This window comes from Macaca thibetana, chromosome 9, assembly GCF_024542745.1.
Source record: "Macaca thibetana thibetana isolate TM-01 chromosome 9, ASM2454274v1, whole genome shotgun sequence".
NCBI lineage: Eukaryota > Metazoa > Chordata > Mammalia > Primates > Cercopithecidae > Macaca > Macaca thibetana.
The window spans coordinates 47,220,730-47,240,425 of NC_065586.1; positions in this window are offsets into that span (position 1 = coordinate 47,220,730).

Below are 19,696 nucleotides of genomic sequence, written 5' to 3' on the forward strand. Positions count from 1 at the left end.
GAGGATCATAGAAGTCAAAGACTTACAACAAACTTAAGCAATTAAGACAGGATACCAAGATGCAAATGCCTGGTTAAAATGGATCAAATATTCCATCTGCACATTAAACAAAAGCAATTATTATGCTTGTGCACATGGCAGGCCAGAGGCCCAGACTGTCCCCCTTCCACTAAGGTGGTCCTCCAGTTGACCAGGCATAGGCTGCATAGTTGCTCTTTTCCAGAATTCTACAGCCTAGAGTAATAAGTCATTCCAAACTCTCTCTGCTATTTCCCGAAGTCCAGCACCTTGCGGGTCAGCTTCTGAGGGCCATCTAGCTTCTGTCTCCCAACACTAAGTTCACTTCGTGTCTCTCACGACAGGGAGGAAACTTAGCATTTCTTAGAGACCTGAAGGGATGTGATGAGCTTAAGAATTTTCAAGAGCTTATCAATCAGTCAGCCCTTGTTCATCCCTGAGCGGATGTGTGGTGGTATTGTGGTGGACCTTTACTGGGCACTCTGCCTAATAACTGGAGTGGCACTTGTACTTTAGTCCAATTGGCTATCCCTTTCACCCTGGCATTTCATCAACCAGAAGGAAAAAAAATGAGACATTGTAAAGCAAGAGAAGCCCCTTATGGGTCTTTCGACTCTTATGTCTATTTAGACGCAATTGGAGTCCCACGAGGAATACCAGATCAATTTAAAGCTTGAAATCAAATAACTGCAGGATTTAAGCCAATATTTTAGTAGGTGACAGTTAATAAAAATGTAAATTAGATAAACTACATCTATTACAACCAACAGCAACGAAGTTTTCATGAGTTAAAAGAAAAACTCATGTTGGACCCAGCTCTGAGGCTACCTGCCCTGACAAAACTCTTCACACTCTATGTGTCAGAAAGAGAAAAAACGGCAGTTGGAGTTTTAACCCACACTGTGGGGCCCTGGCCAAGACCAGTGGCCTATCTCTTAAAACAACTAGACAGGGTTTCCAAAGGCTGACCCCCAGGTCTAAGGGCCCTAGCAGCAATGGCCCTGTTAGCACAAGAAGCAAATAAACTAACCCTTAGGCCATATAAACTAACCTAAAGGCTCCCTATGCTGTGGTAACTTTAATAAATACCAAAGGACATTATTAGTTAACAAATGCTAGATTAACCAAGTACCAAAGCTTGCTATGTGAAAATCCCCACATAACCACTGAAGTTTGCAACACCCTAAACCCCACCACCTTTCTCCCGATATCAGAGAACCCAGTTGAACATAACTGTGTAGAGGTGTTGGACTCAGTTTATTCTAGCAGGCCCGACCTCTGAGACCACCCTTAAACATCAGTAGACTGTGAGCAGTACATGGACGGGAGCATCTTCGCTAACCCCTGCAAAGTGACTCTGAAGAAGACAACAAGCCCTGCTCCAGTCATACCTGGAAACTGACTGGTCCACGCACAGCCAAAGCATGAGGAAACTCATTGTGGGACTCATTTTCCTTAAAATTTGGACTTGCACAGTAGGGACTTCAACTGACCTTCCTCAGACTGAGGGCTGTTCCTAGTGTATACATCAAGTCACTGAGGTAGTACAAAAGGTTGCTACAGTCCTATTATTTTAGTTATTATGAGTGTACTGGAAATCTAAAAAGAACTTGTTTGTATAATGTCAGTCTATACAAGGTATGTAGCCCAGGAAATGACCAACCTGATGTGTGTTATGACCCATCTGAGCCTCCCATAACCACAGTTTTTAAAATAAGATTAAGGACTGAGGACTGGTAGGGGCTTATAAACGATACGAGTAAAGTGTTAGCCAAAACAGAAAAAAGAAAGGGTGCTCAAACAAGTCACCTTAAAATTTGATGCCTGTGCTGTCATTAATAGTAATAAGTTAGGAATAAGGTGTAGTTCTCTTAATTAGAAAAGAGGCTATATGGCAGAAAATAAGTACATCTGTCATAAATTAGGACTGTGTGGAAATAAATGTAAATACTGGTCTTGTGCCATTTAGGCCACTTAGATAAAAAAAAAAAAAAAAGAAAAGGATCCAGTCCACCTTCAGAAAGAAAAAAATGGCCCTTCCTGTACTAAAGGACAATGTAACCCCTTAGAGCTAGTAATAACCAATCCCCTGATCCTTGCTGGAAAAAAAGGGGAACGTGTAACCCTAAAAATTAATGGAGCCAGACTAGATCTTCAAGTAAATATTGTGGTTTCAGAAAAAGTTTATAAATGCTCTCCTGAGCCAGTATTTCAAACCTTCTATGATAAACTAAAAGTGTCAGTACCGGAAATTCCAGGAAAAACAAGAAATTTGTTTTTGCAATTAGCCGAGCATGTAGCCAAGTCTCTCAATGTCACATGCTATATATGTGAAGGAACTGTAATAAGAGATCAATGGCCATAGGAAGCCCGATAATTAGTACCTACAGACCCAGTTCCTGATGAATTCCTGGCCCAAAAGAATCACCCTGATCACTTCTAGGTCCTAAAAGCCTCAATCATTAGACAATACTGTATAGCAACAGTGGAGAAGGACTTCACCCTTCCTGCAGGAAGACAACATGGTGGAGTTCAAACCACACAGAGAAAAATCCATTCAGTAAATTTCCAAAGTTGCAGACCGTTTAGGCCCACCCAGAATCCCACCAGGACTGGACGGCCCCCACTGGGCTATACTGGATATGTGGACATAGAGCCTATGCTAAGCTGCCTGACCAGTGGACAAGTAGTTGTGTTATTGGCACTGTTAAACCATCTTTCTTCCTACTGCCCATAAAAACAGGTGAACTCCTGGGCTTCCCTGTCTATGCTTCCCGTGAAAAGAGAAGCATAGCTATAGGAAATTGAAAAAATGATAAATGGCCCCCTGAGAGAATCATACAATATTGTAGGCCTGCTACTCAGGCACAAGATGGCTCGTAGTGATACCAGACCTCCATTTACATGATCAACCGAATCACACAGTTATAAGCTGTCTTAAAAATAATCACTAATAAAACTGGCAGAGCCTTGACTATTCTGGCCTGGCAAGAAACTCAGATGAGAAATGCTCTCTATCAAAATAGATTAGCTCTCGACTACTTGCCAGCAGCTGAAGGAGAGGTCTGTAGGAAATTTAACTTTACTAATTGCTGCCTACATGTAGATAAGCAAGGGTAAGTAGCTAAAGACATAAAGATATGACAAAACTGGCACATGTGCCTGTGCAAGTGTGGCATGGATTTGATCCTGGGGCCATGTTTAGAAAATGGTTCCCAGCGCTAGGAGGATTTAAAACTCTTATAAGAGTTATAATAGTAATAGGAAACTACTTACCGTTCCTTGTTTGCTACCTGTACTTCTTCAAATGATAAAAAGCTTCATTGCTACCTTAGTTCACCAAAATGCTTCAGCACAAGTGTGCTATATAAATCACTATTGATCTGTCTTGCAAGAAGACATAGGTAGTAAAAATGAAAGTGAGAACTCCCACTATTGAGTGAGAGTCTCAAAGGGGGGAATAAGGGAGAAGACCACCCCTCATATTGTCTTATGCCCAATTTCTGCCTCCAAAGAGAGAAAAAGTACAAACTAAAAGGCAGAAATGAAATCCACAAGCAGACAGTCTGGCACCACACCCTGGGCCTGATAGTTAAAGATCGACCCCTGACCTAATTGGTTATGTTATCTATAGATTATAGACATTGTATGGAAAAGTACTGTGCAAATCCCTATCCTGTTTTGTTCTGATCTAATTACCAGTGCATGCAGCCCCCAGTCACGTACCCACTGCTTGCTCAGTCAATCGCAACCCTCTCACGCACACCTCCTTAGAGTTGTGAGCCCTTAAAAGGGACAAGAATTGCTCACTCAGGGAACTCGGCTCTTGAGACAGGAGGCTTGCCTATGCTCCTGGCCGAATAAACCCCTTCCTTCTTTAACTCATTGTCTGAGGAGTTTTGTCTGTGGCTGATCCTGCTACATTCCCAGAGAGAACTCATATGCCAGTTAAACTCCACCATTTTGTCTCTTAGGTCACATGCTTGAGCCTACTCACCCAACTCCTGAGATCTAATTGGGAAGCTGATCACCAGTTTTGGGTTTTTCTATCTGTTGGGGAGACTGCCTTTCTCTGGCGCTGGGTGTGATCAATTACTATTTTAGACAGCTTAACAGCCTCCTGACCATCACCTGATGGTCTTCTGATATTCCTGGGTTTGGAGGTGGGGGCTCTCCTGACCTGCTCATGTCTGCTGCTACCCACTGTAACAACACTGCCAGGCAGGCTCTGCATCAGGAGACCCACTGTGGCTTCTGGACAACAGGAGATAAAACCCAGGTTGCCGGGACCTTCTGCTTGTCAACTGGCCAGGAGTCGTGTAGCTTTCTTACTTGTGCCTCCTAAATCCCTTTCTGGGAAGGAGAGATGGAGGGGTACCGGTATTGTCCTCATTTTACCAAACCTCACGCCTAGTGCCCTTTCCACCATCCCTGGGGCCTTCCAGTAGAATCTCTGTGCTTGGAGAGAAAGGAGTACACAGTCTGAGGTTGGTTAGGGGATGCAAACATCCATTCATTCAACTATTTCTTGGGAACTGGGGCTGCCTGGGACAGGGAGACCTGGGACACTGTCCTAACGGAAGCCAAGACCTGGGGAAGCCCAAGTCGAACGCAGTTAATTATAATTGCAATTACAACTTCGTACTTGAGTGCTTTCAAGGGTTGCCGAGGAGGCGAGAAGGGAAAGAAGGGGCCACAGGTCTGTGGGTGTTGGGTTTGCTGTGTTAATCAGTTTCAGCTGGATGAACACTGCGAGCATGGGAGAAAGGGCGCAGAGAGAATGGCAGGAACCGTGTAGCCGGCAGGCCTAGCTCCCCACCGCGGGTTTGCACCCACACCCTCTTCCTGGGGCTGCGCAGGCCTCACCTCCAAGGTACTCCACAGGGGAAGGCTCGGAGGTGCGGGTGTTCATGTCCTTGGGGCTGCCACGGCTGCGGTTGCTAAGCCCTTTTGGACTCACAAGCCTCAGATAAGTAGCTCAAAACCCAGGTTGGGGCAGGTGGCCTAATCTGCCGCGGCTCCCGGGTCCCGGGAGGCCCCAGCACCACGCGGATGATAACTGACAGCGGAGCCGACGCGATCTAGAGCGGGCCCTGGCTCAGCGCCCCCGCGCCCGCTTTCGGAGCCAGGACCGTCCTGCAGAGCAGCCGGGCCACTGACATGGCCGGGAAGGTCCCCTGCGCAACAAAGGCAGCCCAGGCGGCCCCAAGGGTAATGCCCGGGGTGACCCCAGTGCAAAGGGGAGTTCTGGGGGAGATGCAGTCCGAGGCACCCGCCCCCAACTCCGGGGGCATTTATTTGAAATGTTAATGTTTTGAAGCCTCCCCTGGGCCCAGATCCGTCTCCTAGAAAGCAGGCAGAAGCCGCTGTGGGATTACTAAACTAACCGCCTCTGGCTCGGGTGCGAACCCGGTAAACATGTGTTGGTGTAAGCTAGAGAGGCCAGTGTACACAGATGAACCGGGTAAATTATTACACACCCCGACCCCTCGCCTTAAAGTATCCTTGGTGCACCAATTCCAGGAGTTGAAGTTTCTCCGGGCCACAGACCTTTATTTGCTCTTGTCCTTTACACCCTCCGCCCCCGCACAGGAACCGCGGAATCCAGGTCACAGGTGGGGGCAGGGAGGCCCGGGCGGGGTGGCTGCTGCGCAGCTCTGACAGAGCCCAACCCTGGCCCCGCCCGGGCCGCAGGCCTCGCCCAGGTCCTGCTGGGTGGCAGCCCGGCCTGCACTCAGCCGCCAAGTCTCCGCCACGCCTCGGGACGTCCTTGGGTAGCCCGGACCACGCGAGGTCGGGTGTCGCTGGCCCGGAGGCCGCCGGGCCTGGGGAGGACACAGAGGGTGTCACAACGGGAGCTTTTTAGAAACCTTGGAATGCGTTTCACTGTCCACATTCGATAGTTTGTCGAGTTATTGCCAAAATTATCTAGTCAGATCCTTTTCCCAGCTCAGCTGCTGGCGATGGTAATCATACCCGCACACACTTTGGGTGCGCTGAGACTCTGCAGGGCGCTGTTCCAAGTTCTTCTTATGGATTAACCTGTGATGAGGCGACCAAAGTCAGTCATCTGGCTTCTTTCGAGAACTGGCAGGTCACCTGCCCTCCACTCGACTGGTGGGGTGAGAGTAAATTGGGGCGTGCTCCCCTGTTGGATATGGGGCCCGAGCTGCACAGACATGATTGCCAAGGGCCCGGGGCTCCCGTGCTGGAGAGGGGCTAGGTAGGGCGTCAGGCACCGTCTTGATTCTGGAAGATTTTTTAGGCCCCGCTATAGTTCTCCAACTTCAACATTCTCTAATCCACGAACTCCTCCAAGCTGCCTGAGCTTCCAAAAGCTTTCGCCTCAAGCTGGGAGAGCCCAATAGAGTGATCATTTTTCAACCAAGGGAGCCAACACTCATACATAATGAAGCGAGTTACACAAAGGACAGAATTCTTTCCCACTCTCCTGGGAGAGGCCCCTCAGCTCAGGGAATATGCAGGGCTGCCCAAACGACCCAAACTATGGGCCAGGTTAGGGGCGCATCAGAGGAATGGGGGCAAGCCGAAGAGCTCCTCTGCCCACTCAGAGGCTGGAGTTCCTCACACGAAGAAACCTCCACCCAGGTTATTCCTGAGCACTTCTCAGAAAGCACAATTCCTCCCTTTTCTTTGCCCCAAAGGCCAGTTGCAGAGCCCATGACCCAGCCGTGGGACAGGACGCTGTGAAGGGAGGAAGAGCCGCTTATGGTGGAGGAGCTCCCTTCAGGCCCCAGCAGTACATCTGGATGCTGTCAAGAACCAAGTGGGCAGGGCAAGAAGAGACATGGGCTGGTTAAGACAAGACACTGTGACCTTGACTTCAACAACCTGGCCTGTTAGATCTCTGTCTGCCACCCTACCTTTGCTGCTCACAAATACCTGATCTCTCCCCAGGTCAAAGCTTCTCTACCTACAATTCCTCACTCCTCCTTGAATTTGGCTTCTTCTTCTAAACAGCTTTGAGTTATTTATCTTGATCCTCACTCCTCCTGGCTTGAGCCTCTGGCTTGAAATGACAACAGAAGGATGGGGTTCCTCTACCTGGCTTGATATTCAGGGCCCAGGACAGCACATGCTTCATGCCTGGAACCTTTGGAGAAAGATAGTCTTGGTTTAAAACCCTGGCTCTGTCACATTAATCAGTTGGGTGACCTTAGGCAAGTCATTTACCATTGTACAGTGTTCCTTAAGAGTCCTATCAGAGAAGTGGTAGGATAATGCAGCTCTGATAAGGAGATGAGACATCAATGACAATGTAAATAACAATGTAAATTACAATGCAGGGAAATCTGCACTGTGGCTGGCAAAAAATAGGACTCAGTAAATGGTAGCCTTCTCCCTAGGTAAGAGTAGAGCAACTCAGCACCTAGGAGGCTGCTTGCCGTTGTTCTTTTATTTAAAAAAGTTCTTTTAGAGACAGGGCCTTGCTCTGTAACTCAGGTGGGAGTGCAGTGGCATGATCATAGCTCACTGCAACCTTGAACTCGGCTTACGAGATCCTCCTGTCTCAGCCTCCTGAGTAGCTGGAGCTTGCCTTTGTTCTCACACTCTCTCCCAAGGCTCCACAATATGGAGGTAGAGACCATGACATCGGTAATGTTGCTGCCACCTCCACCTCCACTCAGTCATGCCCTGGAAGTTAAATACCTGAAACTGTATGGCCATGGCATCCTCGCTTGGGCAAGCAGCATTCAGAGGCAGATTGGCTTTCAGAGCAGGTGACACCCCAGAGGCCTCTCTCCTGACGTCATTGTGGGCAAGCAGTCAGGGAGCAGGGCCTCACTGCTGGGATCTTGCTCCTAACTGGGTGTCCTGCTGCCTCTCACCTAGGAAGTGAGCCCAAGTAGATTTTCCCTGACATTCAATAGCCTTGTTCTGCTTCCACTGTTTCCATCTCAAGGTTATTAATTCCTCGCCCACTCATGGCTATCAGAATTCTTTTTCAACATTTCCAAGATTAATATATAGACCACCCCCCCCTTTTTTTTTCTTTTTGAGATGGAGTTTCACTCTTGTTGCCCAGGCTGGAGTACAGTGGAGCCATCTCCACTCACTGCAACCTCCGCCTCCCAGGTTCAAGCGATTCTCCTGCCTCAGCCTCCCAAGTATCTGGAATTACAGGCGCCAGCCACCACACCCAGCTAATTTTTGTATTTTTAGTAGAGATGAGGTTTCGCCACCTTGGCCAGGCTGGTCTCAAACTCCTGACCTCAGGTGATCCGCCCGCCTTGGCCTCCCAAAGTGTTGGGATTACAGGTGTGAGTCACTGCACCTGGCCCATATCCATCTTCTAAATTCTTACTAGAAAGAAGCACGAAAATGACAAAAACATATGTCTGCTTTGCTGTATCTTCTTTTGTTTTTTTAAACCTTTTTTGAGATAGATAGGGTCTAGCTCTGTTGCCCAGGCTGGAGTGCAGTGGCACAATCATAGCTCACTGTAACCTTGAACTCCTGGGCTCAAGTGATCTCCCACTTCAGCGTCCCAAGTAGCTGGTGTTAACAGAAACATGTTAACGGTAGAGTGTCCATGTTCTTGGTGTCTTGAACAAAGAATTGGACAAAAAGCACTAACACAGCAAGGAAGGAATGAAAGGATTTATTGATAATCAAAGTACACTCCACAGTGTGGGAGTCGGCCAGAGCATGAGGCTCAAAGACCCCATTACAGAATTTCTGGGAGTTTATATACTCCTTAGAGGATTCCACTGGTTACTTCGGGTACACCCTATGTAAATGGAGAGGATGAAGTAAAGTTACAAAGTCATTTACGGCGTATGCCCTATGGAGAGGATATTTCCTGTTATAGCTAAAGTATGAATTGGCCTTATGTTCCCTGCCTCCAGACCCTATCTTCCTGCCTCATTGTGACTATAGGAACATGCCACCACACCTGGCTACTTTTTTTGTTTTGTTTTTTTTTGAGACAGAGTCTTACTCTGTTGCCCAGGCTGAAGTGCAGTGTCACAATCTCGGCTCACTGCAACCTCTGTCTCCCAGGTTCAAGCAATTCTCCTGCCTCAGCCCTCTAAGTAGCTAGGACTACAGGTGCGCACTACCATACCCGGCTAATTTTTTTGCATTTTTGTAGAGACGGGGTTTTATCATGTTGATCAGTCTGGTCTCGAACTCCTGACCTCAAATGATCCACCTACTTCTGCCTCCCAAAGTGTGGGATTACAGGCATGAGCCACTGCACCTGGCCTAATTTTTTTTTTTTTTTTTTTGAGACAGAGTCTCACTCTATCGCCCAGGCTGGAATGCGGTGGAGGGATCTTGGCTCACTGCAAGGTCTGCCTCCTGGGTTCATGCCATTCTCCTGTCTCAGCCTCCTGAGTAGCTGGGACTACAGGCACCCACTACCATACCTAGCTAATTTTGTTTTTGTATTTTTAGTAGAGATGGAGTTTCACTGTGTTAGCCAGGATGGTCTCAATCTCCTGACCTCGTGATCTGCCCGCCTCGGCTTCCCAAAGTGCTGGGATTACAGGTGTGAGCCACCGCACCTGGCTCTAATTTTTAAATTTTTAGTAGAGACAGGGTCTCACTATGTTGACCAGGCTGGTCTGGAACTCCTGGCCTTAAGCGATCCTCCCAACTTGGCCTCCCAAAGTGCTGGGTTACAGGCATGAGCTATGGCACCTGGCCCGTATCTTCTTTTAACATAGAACTGGTGGAACCAAGGACTAGAGGATGACTGATTCATTTATGTGAGGCTCCACAAGTGCAGAGGGAGAGGGAAGTTCTAGACAGAGAGGACTGCATGAGCTGGGCATGGAGTCAAGTAGTCTGGCCCAGCTAGTCAGGAGAGGAGGGAAAGAGAGGTATGGCAGGGTAGAACATAACCATAAATGCCAATGCAAATTACTTATGCCTATGGGATATGGACTTATTTCCCATAGATAGTGGGGAGCAAAATATTTTCTTCTTTTAGGAGAGGGAAGTGATTTCTCAAATGTATGTTTTAGAAATATCATTCTGGGGACTGTGCAAGAAGAGTACATTCATTTTTAAAAAATAGACTTTTTTAGAACAATTTTAGGCTCGTAGAAAAACTGTGCACATAGTACAGAGTTCCCATATACCTCCCTCCCCAATCCCCTTCCCCAGTTTCCTCTATTATTTATTTATTTATTTTGAGATGGAGTCTTGCTCTGTCGCCCAGGCTGGAGTGCAGTGGCACTATCTTGGCTCACTGCAACCTTCACCTTCCAGGTTCAAGCGATTCTCCTGACTCAACCTCCCAAGTAGCTGGGACTACAGCCGTGTGCTACCATGCCCAGCTAATTTTTTGCATTTTTAGTAGAGATGGGATTTCGCCATGTTGACCAGGCTGGTCTCGAACTCCTGACCTCAGGTAATCTGCCCGCCTTAGCCTCCCAAAGTGCTGGGATTACAGGTGTGCGCCACCATGCCTGGCCAGTTTCCTCTATTATTAAAATCTTGCATTAGTGTGGTATATTTGTTAAAATACTGATACATCATTAACTTAATTTACATCAGAATTCATTCTTTGTGTTATATAGTTCTATGGGTTTTGACAAATCTATAATGCCATGCATCCACTGATACAATATTACAGGTTTTTTTTTTTTTTTTTTTGAGATGGAGTCTCACTCTGTTGCGCAGACTGGAATGCAGTGGCGTGACCTCAGCTCACTGCAACCTCCAACTCCCAGATTCAAGCAATTCTCCTGCCTCAGCCTCCCAAGTAGCTGGGATTACAGGTATGCACCACCATGCCTGACTAATTTTTGTATTTTTAGTAGAGACGGAGTTTCACTATGTTGGCCAGGCTGGTCTTGAACTCCTGACCTCAGGTGATCTGCCCACTTCGGCTTCCCAAAGTGCTGGGATTACAGGCATGAGCCAGTGTGCCTGGAGTATTACAGAATTATTTCACCACTCCCTAAGTCCCCTGTGCTTCAGGTATCCATCTCTCTTCTCCCCTCCTCCTGAACCCCTAGCAACCATTGATCTTTTTACTCTCTCCATTGTTTTGCCTTTTCCAGACATCATATACAGTAATTGGAATCATATCGTATGTAGTCTTTTCAGACTGGCTTTTTTCACTCAGCAATATACATTTAAGGTTCCGTATCTTTTCATGGCCTGACAGCTCATTTCTTTTGGTAAATTCATTTTTAATATTTTTCTTCAACAAATATTTACTCAGCCTTTTTTTTTTTTTTTTTTTTTTTTTTTTTTTTTTGAGACAGGGGCTTGCTCTGTCACCCGGGTTAGAGTGCAGTGGCGCAATCATGGCTCTCTGCAGCCTCAATCTCCCAGGCTCAAGCGACCTTCCCACCTCAGCCTCCTGAGTAGCTAAGACTACGGGCATGTGCCAACACACCTGGTTAATTTTTGTAGAGACAGGGTCTCACCATCTTGCCCAGGCTGGTCTTGAACTCATGGGCTCAAGCCATCCATCCCGCCTCGGGCTCCCAAAGTGCTGGGATTATAGGTATAAGCCACTGTGCCCAGCTACTGAACTTTGATATCAGGGCTGCCAATATAAATATAATGCAAGTCACAAAGGTAACTTAATTTTTTCTAGTACCCACATTAAATAAAGGTAAAAAGAAACAGGTGATATTAACTTTAATAACATAATCTATTTAACTTGATATAAAAAATCATTTCAACATTTAATCAGTGTAAAAAGTATTGAGATACTTTATTTTCTTTTTTTGTAGGAAGTCTTTGAAATCCAGTGTGTGTTCTACATTGTCAGGATTTCTCAACTTGGACTAACGATATTTCAAGTGCTCAGTGAACGCACAGCTCATGGCTACCACATTGGACTGTACAGCCTGTTCTTGGTGCTGAGCATACAGCAGAGAGCAGAATGGACAAGATCTCTGCCTTTACACAGTTGACATTCTAACGTGGAAGATAGATAATACAGAACTAGACTGGGCGCGGTGGCTCACACCTGCAATCCCAGCACGTTGAGGGGCCGAGGCGGTAGACCATTTGAAGTCAGGAGTTCAAGAACAGCCTGGCCAACGTGGTGAAACCGTCTCTACTAAAAATAGAAAAATTAGCCGGGCAGTAGTGGCACAAGCCTGTAATCCCAGCTACTCAGGAGACCGAGGCAGGAAAATCACTTGAGCCTGGGAAGCAGAGGTTGCGGTAAGCCGAGATTGTGCCACTGCACTCCAGTCTGGGTGACAGAGTAAGACCCTGTCTCAAAAACAAACAAACAAACAAAGAAGTACGCAGGCTGGGTGTGGTGGCTCACAACTGCAATCCCAGCACTTTAGGAGGCCCTGGAGGATTGCTTGAGGTCAGAAGTTCAAGACCAGCCTGGGCAATGTAGTGAGACCCCCCCGATCTCTAAAAAAAATCAAACATTCATTTTTTGAATTTTTCCCTAGGTGTCACTCTTGCCTGTAGTTCCAGTTACTCAGGAGGCTAAGCCTGGGAGGGCAAGGCTGCAGTGAGCCATGTGTGTCTGCACCACTGCACTCCAGCCTAAGTGACAGAGGGAGACCTTATTTGGAAAAAAAAAAAAAAAAGAGAGATAATTTGGGAGAGTGGTATGTGTTAATAATACACCAGTGTTATGATAAAGACTGGGAAGCTGCTTCAGATTGCCTAGTCAGGAAAGTCTTTTGGAGGCTGAGACTCAAAAAAAGGAAGCATTATCAATGGGAAAATCGCTAGTTGTTATCCATTATTTATTGTCACAATGCTGTATAACAAACCACTCTAAAATTCAGAAGCTTAATATAATAAGTAGCTATTATTACTCATGAGCCTCCAGGTCATCAGGACAGTTCTAGTCCCAGGTGGGCTCACATCTACATCTTTGGGTGGCTGCAGGTCAGGTGGGTTGCCATGCTGCTCCTGGCTGGGCTTACATGTTTGGGGTCTGCTGGCTGTTCATAGGTCAGGGAAGACTTCAGCTCTTTTCCATGTGGCTTCTCATCTTCCATCAAACTAGCCCAGGCCTGTTCTCATGGCAGAAGCAGGGATCCCAGAGAGAACGTGGAAGCATTCAAGGTTTCTTTAGGCTCAGACTCAGGACTTTATCACTTCTGTCATTTTCTTTAGGCCAAGGTGAGTTAAAATCTAGCTGAGATTCTGGGAGAAGCTGCCAAGTCACATTGCAAAAGGTGTGGCTATGGGGAGAAGTGAGTGGAAAATTCAGGCAATTTTTGCAATTAATCTCCCATATTACTTTAAAAGCTTTCAATTCTACCGGGAAGCGATAGCAATTCTAACTTGTACAGTATGTGCCCAATAAAATAGCCTCAAAATGCAGAAAGAAAAATAGAACTACAGGGAGAAATGAAAAAGATTACTCCTATAGTGGGAGGTTTTCATGCATGTTTTGCCATTATTTATAGGTCAAGCAGACAAAAAAAATTATTAAAGATATAGAAGAGCTGAACACTATTATTATTTTTGAGAAAAAGTTTTGCTCTTGTTGTTCAGGCTGGAGTGCAATGGTGTGATCTTGGCTCACTGCAACCTCCACCTCCTGGGTTCAAGTGATCCTCCTGCCTCAGCCTCCCAAGTAGCTAGGATTACAGGTGCCTGCCACCTGCCTGGCTAATTTTTGTATTTTAGTAGAGATGGGGTTTCATCATGTTGGCCAGGCTGGTCTTGAACTCCTGACTTCAGATGATTCGCCGCCCACTTTCACCTCCCAAAGCGCTGAGATTACATGTGTTAAGCTGTACACAATTTTTTTTTTTTTTTTTTTTTTTTTTGAGACGGAGTCTCGCTGTCGCCCAGGCTGGATTCCAGTGGCGCGATCTCAGCTCATTGCAAGCTCTGCCTCCCAGGTTCACGCCATTCTCCTGCCTCAGCCTCCCGAGTAGCTGGGACTACAGGCACCCGCCACCACGCCCAGGTAATTTTTTTTTGTATTTTTAGTAGAGATGGGGTTTCACCGTGTTAGCCAGGATGGTCTCGATCACCTGACCTCGTGATCCGCCCGCCTCGGCCTCCCAAGGTGCTGGGATTACAGGCATGAGCCACTGTGCCCGGCTGCTGAACACAATTTAAAGCTTGAATTAATTCAGGTATTCCGTCAACAAATATTTATAGCACACTTTCTGTGTGTGAGGCACTATTCAAGGTGTGCTTGGCATATAAAGTGAACAAGTCAGTCATCCGCGTCCTCATGGAGTTTATATTCTTGTGAAAGGAAATAGATAATAACCAAGTTCATACACAAAGCAAACGTAATGACTATGTTATGGAGAAAAGCAGCAGGGAAAAGGAGATACAGGGTGCTGGATGACCTTAAATAGCATGGCCAGGGAAGACACTACTGAGAGAGACACTTGAGCAAAGACCTGAAAGCATGGAGGGAATGAGTCATGTATGTCTCTTGAGGACTAACAGAGGGAACAAGTATGAAGAGGGCCCGCAGGCAGGAGCTGGTTTGGCATGTTCTAGTAGTAGTCAGAGGCAGGCCTGGCAAGGTGGGAAGGGATAGGAGTACTCAGGGGCCAGATCATGCAGGGCCTTTTTGCCGTAAGAATTTTGGATTTTAGTCTTAGTGATAGGAGGACCCTTCAGGGTCTTTGACTAGGGGGGTATCATACAGTATTAGGGGTGAGGATCCTGGATAAAAAAGGGGTGTTTCCAGGACAAGGGTCAGGAAGCCAGACTTCTTCAAGGTTGCTCGTACCAGTCCTTGTCAGGCAATGTGCTCCTAGAGAATTTCCTTTGCTTTGTGTTTCATCTACCTAGACAGCAGTGTATTCCCCAAAGGATGTCACTATCTCCAGAGAACATATTCCAATTATCCTGGGAAATAAGATAACTGAGATTATAAGAGTACTCATTTTCTCAATTTTCAGAATGAAAACCTATCCAAGGCAAGAACAAAAGGTCTCCAGAAAGTACTCCCTTCCCCATTGTGATATCCCAGTTAACACTTTATTAGAGCTACCAGGTTATGTGAAACTGTTGATAGTTTTGCCACTTTCCTTTCAAGATATAGGCAGGGGCAGTGGCTCAAGCCTGTAATCCCAGGACTTTGGGAGGCCAAAGTAGGTGGATGGCTTGAGCCCGTCAGTGCAAGACCAGCCTGGGCAACAAGGTGAAACCCTATCTCTACCAAAAATACAAAAATTAGCGGGGCATGGTAGCATGGACATGTAGTCCCAGCTACTTGGGAGGCTGAGGTGGGAGGATGGCTTGAACCCTGGAGGTGGAGGTTGCAGTGATTGGAGATCGTGCCACTACACTCCAGCCTGGGCGACTGAGCGAGACTCTGTCACAAAAAAAAAAAAAAAAAAAAAAAAAAAAATGCAGCCAGGCATGGTAGCTCACACCTGTAACCCCAGCACTTTGGGAGGCTGAGCCGGGCAGATCACAAGGTCAGGAGGAAAAAATGAGCTGGGTGTGGTGGTGCGTGTCTGTAGTCCCAGCTACTGGGGAGGCTAAAGCAGGGGAATCGCTTGAACCTGGGAGGCAGAGATTGCAGTGAGCCGAGATTGTGCCACTGTACTCCAGCCTGGTGACAGAGCGAGACTCAGTCTAAAAAAAAAAAAAAATGTGTGTGTGTATATATATATGTATATAATCTTACACGAAAGAAGGAAATAAATGGGTGCTTTTATTCAACAAGTATTTATTGAGCACCTACTCTGTGGCAGGCAGTCTTCTAGGTGGTAGGGTTGTAGCAGAAAACAAGACAGGCAGAGATCCCTGCTCTCAGAGGGAGCACAACATGTAAGATAAACATGCAGAACACCTGGTATGTTAGATGCGAAGATAAATGCCCTTAAGGAAAGTAAAGCAGGGACAGTGACATTTAGGAGTGAGGATGTTGCAACAATTTAAAATAGGTTGGTCAGGGGAGATTCATTGAAAAGTCCCATCTGAGTCAAAACCTAGAGGAGAGGAATTGAAGCAGGCTGGCATCTGGGGGAGTTGTGGGCAGAGGAAATAGGAAATACAAAGGCCCTAAGGTGGGGAAATAGCAAGGACTCAGGTGTGGGCAGAGCAGAAAGTAGGGGCTGCATGAGCAAAGGGCAGGGCCTGGCCCACATCTTGTAGAGCTTTGTAACATAACCACAACATGCAAGTGTACAATTTAACATTTTATTCCACATCTTATGGCAAAGAAAAATTGACTGCTACCAATATGGTAGTTTCTGACCTCTAGTTCCCTAAATAGAATTCTGTAAGTTGTAATACACTTTACTACACATTATCAGAAAAAGACTAAAAGTTCTATTTAGTAACTCCAATTCTGACAGTTCTCATGTCTGGGCTAGAACAAGTGCGTGGCAATGGCAGAACAGATGTCTTCTATTTTGTTTGCAGGATTTTCTTTTTTCAGAGGAAAGTACAGGTATGGGCCCACTCAAGTGGGGCTCCAGGTAGTAGGGGGTTCTGTCCTCACCCAGGCAGCAAACAGGAGGGCAGAAGCCCCTCCAAGGGTACTACAAACTTGGCTCTGATCCATGATTTCAGTTTCTGACAATTAACAACTTTCAGTGGGGGAAAGAAAATCAGGTATCTGAGAGCTTGCACAGAGGCATTCTAGCAAAACCAAAAGCATCTACTGGCCACTCGATGTTAGTGTGAAGATTCTCATGAAATGGAGACAACCATTCTAGGGGTTGAGGGTGGCCAGGGGGATGGGCAGAGGGTGAATCCTGAGCTGAGAGAACTAAGAAAACAAAAACAATACAACAAAAAGCTGCTCAGCCATGTGTTACCCATACTGGAGTCCTGTTTGCTTATTCTGGTGTGGAACCCAGGGCCCTGGTAAGGGAATGAGGTGACTCCAGGGCATTTGCTGCCTCAGTGGAAGCAGGGAGGTAAGGGGTTAAGGTGGTAGTACAGCCTGCAGGGCCAGGGGTCTGAACTCCCTCCAGGAGGGACCCAAGAGGTGTCTTTAGCCTGAGCCACACAAGGAAGGGTACAGAGCCCAGAAGAGCTCTGCTTAATATTCATATAGTAAGTTTCCACAGACTAAATACACACACACACACACACACACACACACACACTTGTTTACTTCTCAAATCATGTACCACTTTCTACCAGATTCAAGAACATCCATAAGTACTAATGGGTACCCAACCATTAAGAAAAAGTTTGACTCCCTCACTAATTGTAATATACAAGTCTTCCCATTTCCTTACCTGTAAGATAAGGGAACAGCCTAGCAACTTACCTGATGCATAGGAGGTTCTTAATCATCTCCCTTCCTCTCCCTCATCCTAACGAAAAATACTAGATTGCTGTCAAATGCTATGGGTATACTTTAAATCGGTGCTTGTCAAACTTTAATGTGCAGCCCAATCAGCTGGGGGAATCCTGTTAAAATGCAGGTTCTGATTCAGTGGAGCTGGGGTGAGGATAGGAATTATGCGTTCTTCACAGGCTTCCAGGTTATGCTACACTGCTGATTGGGGATCCTTCTTTGAATGGCAAGAATTTGACACTACTAAGTTCCATTACTTAACACAACCATCTCACAAAAGCCCTCAAAAGGCACCACACAGTCTAAACAATGAGCCCTTCCACTTCAGCTTCATGCAGGCACTGACCCTGCCAGTGTCCAGCACTAGAGAGGCCAGGCATAATACATATATCCTTTGGTCTTGGAAGGTTCACAACACCCTCCTACAGGAAGATCTTGCAATTGTCTCCTCACCGCTTCTGGTTTTTTGATCTTATCTTTTCCCTCTGATGATAATTACCCTTTAATTACCATCCACTACCTTGTCATCTAAATAATTATAGTAAGTGCAGCCTGCACCTTTGCCAGAGATCTTTAAACAGAATAAAAACAAGTTCCTAAATTGCCAATTAAAAAAAAGAGACAAAACTGACCCAAATAAAACAGTCATGTGCATCCCACCCACAGTGGAAGATATGGACTTGTTATTCATATAAACTACAGAAGAAGTTGGTTTATTTTGAAACAAGAAAAAATACTGACTCAGTATTTGGGAAATTGTAAATGTCAGAATATAAATTCTGCAGTCAGGTAGGCAAAACAATCCAACCACACTAAAATCCACCTCAAATTCCTCTTGGGAAAGGCTGCAGGGTCTCTGAACTATTTTTCCTTTATTTGGAGTTTCCCCGATTATACCGGAGGGAGCTGGATAACTTCTGGGTGCATTAAAAGCAAATTATCCATTTGTGGAAGAAGGGCGGGCTTCTCACTGAAAGCAATTAGTAGTTTTCTAATTTCCCAGGTGGGTCTCCATTAACCGCCTAACAAACATCAAGGCTCTCCGAGTCCGACGAATCATGCACCTCTCTTAGGGGGAACTGGTTGTGCTATTCTTTAGAATGCTGTTTTCTCATAGTAGCCTTTAAAAAAAAAAACTTACCAATTTTCTGAATTAGGTAACACATTAAATGGGGAAAACCTAAGACAGCACAAAAAGGCGCACAGCGAAAAATTAAGACTCCTTCCTCCCTTCATCCGCCACCTCACTGTTCTCCCTTGAGGCAATCACTGGCTTACTTCTCTAAACTTTTTATTATGGAAAATTTCATATACACAAGTAGAGAGATTGTATGATGAGCGCATGTGCTTGCATCACGCAGCATCAACGATGAAAAACGTCCTGCCAGCTTGTTTTATTCCTCTCCCCCAGTTTTCACAGGCCTATTTTACACTCCTGACACCAGATCACTCTACCTGTCAACATATCAGTAGGTCTTAAAAAAAAAACAAAACCATAACCACATTACCGTTACCACACCCAACAAGGTTAATGATATTTGCTCAATACCATCCAATATTCTCGGGGCCACTTTCAATCGGTGACGGGCAGACGGAGTTAGAGGGAGGACTGCAGGACTGGAGGGGCGCGAAAAAGCGCGGGGCAACGCTGCTGGCGGCCTCGGGTGTCCGGCGCCTCGCAGTCCCGCCGTCGTCACCTACGCCGGGCCAGGACCTGCCAGGCCAGGTCGAGGGCGGCTCTGGACCACGCGCTCCCTGCCTCCGCGCTCCCGGGCGGCGGCCCCGGCAGGCCCAGCGCAGCTGCACAGCCCGCGGTCCCCAGACACCGGCGGGTCCCTGGAGGGGAAGCGATTGATACAGCTGCCTGCACTGCGCCACCCGCTCGGCCGCCCATCCCCGTGGCACCTGCGTCTCCCGGCGGGGCCGGGAGCTAGAAGTGGCTGCCGAGACCAGGAGGGCCAGGCCAGCCGCCCGCTCCCGCGCCCGCTCCCGCGCCTGGTCCTGGGCAACGCGACCTCGCGGACCTGGACTACAACTCCCGTCGGGCCCCGCGGTCAGGCCAATGGCGGGCGCCGGAGCATGCGGAGCGCAGCGCCTGCGCGGCGGTTTGAGTAAGCGGCTGCGTGATTGGCTGCGGGGTCGGGCGGCCGCGCGGGGACTGTGGGAAGCGGAGTGACGGAGCGAGCGGCTGTTGGAGGAAGGAGGTGGGGGCCGGGAGCGCAAATGGCGTTGAGATGGTTCAGGGCCCTGTTCAAACTCCAGCGCTGACCATTCACCGGCGGAAGCGGCGGCGCAGGAGGCGGCGGCGGCCCAGCAGGGGCACGTAGCGGGCTCTGGCACCAGCTCCGGCGGCGGCGGCCAGCGAGAGCTAGGCCCGAGCCCGGCCGGCGGCGCTCGAGGCGGGGAGGGAAGTTGCGGGGCCGCCGCTCCTCCCCCCCCACCGGGCTTCCTATTTACCGAAAGCGGAGC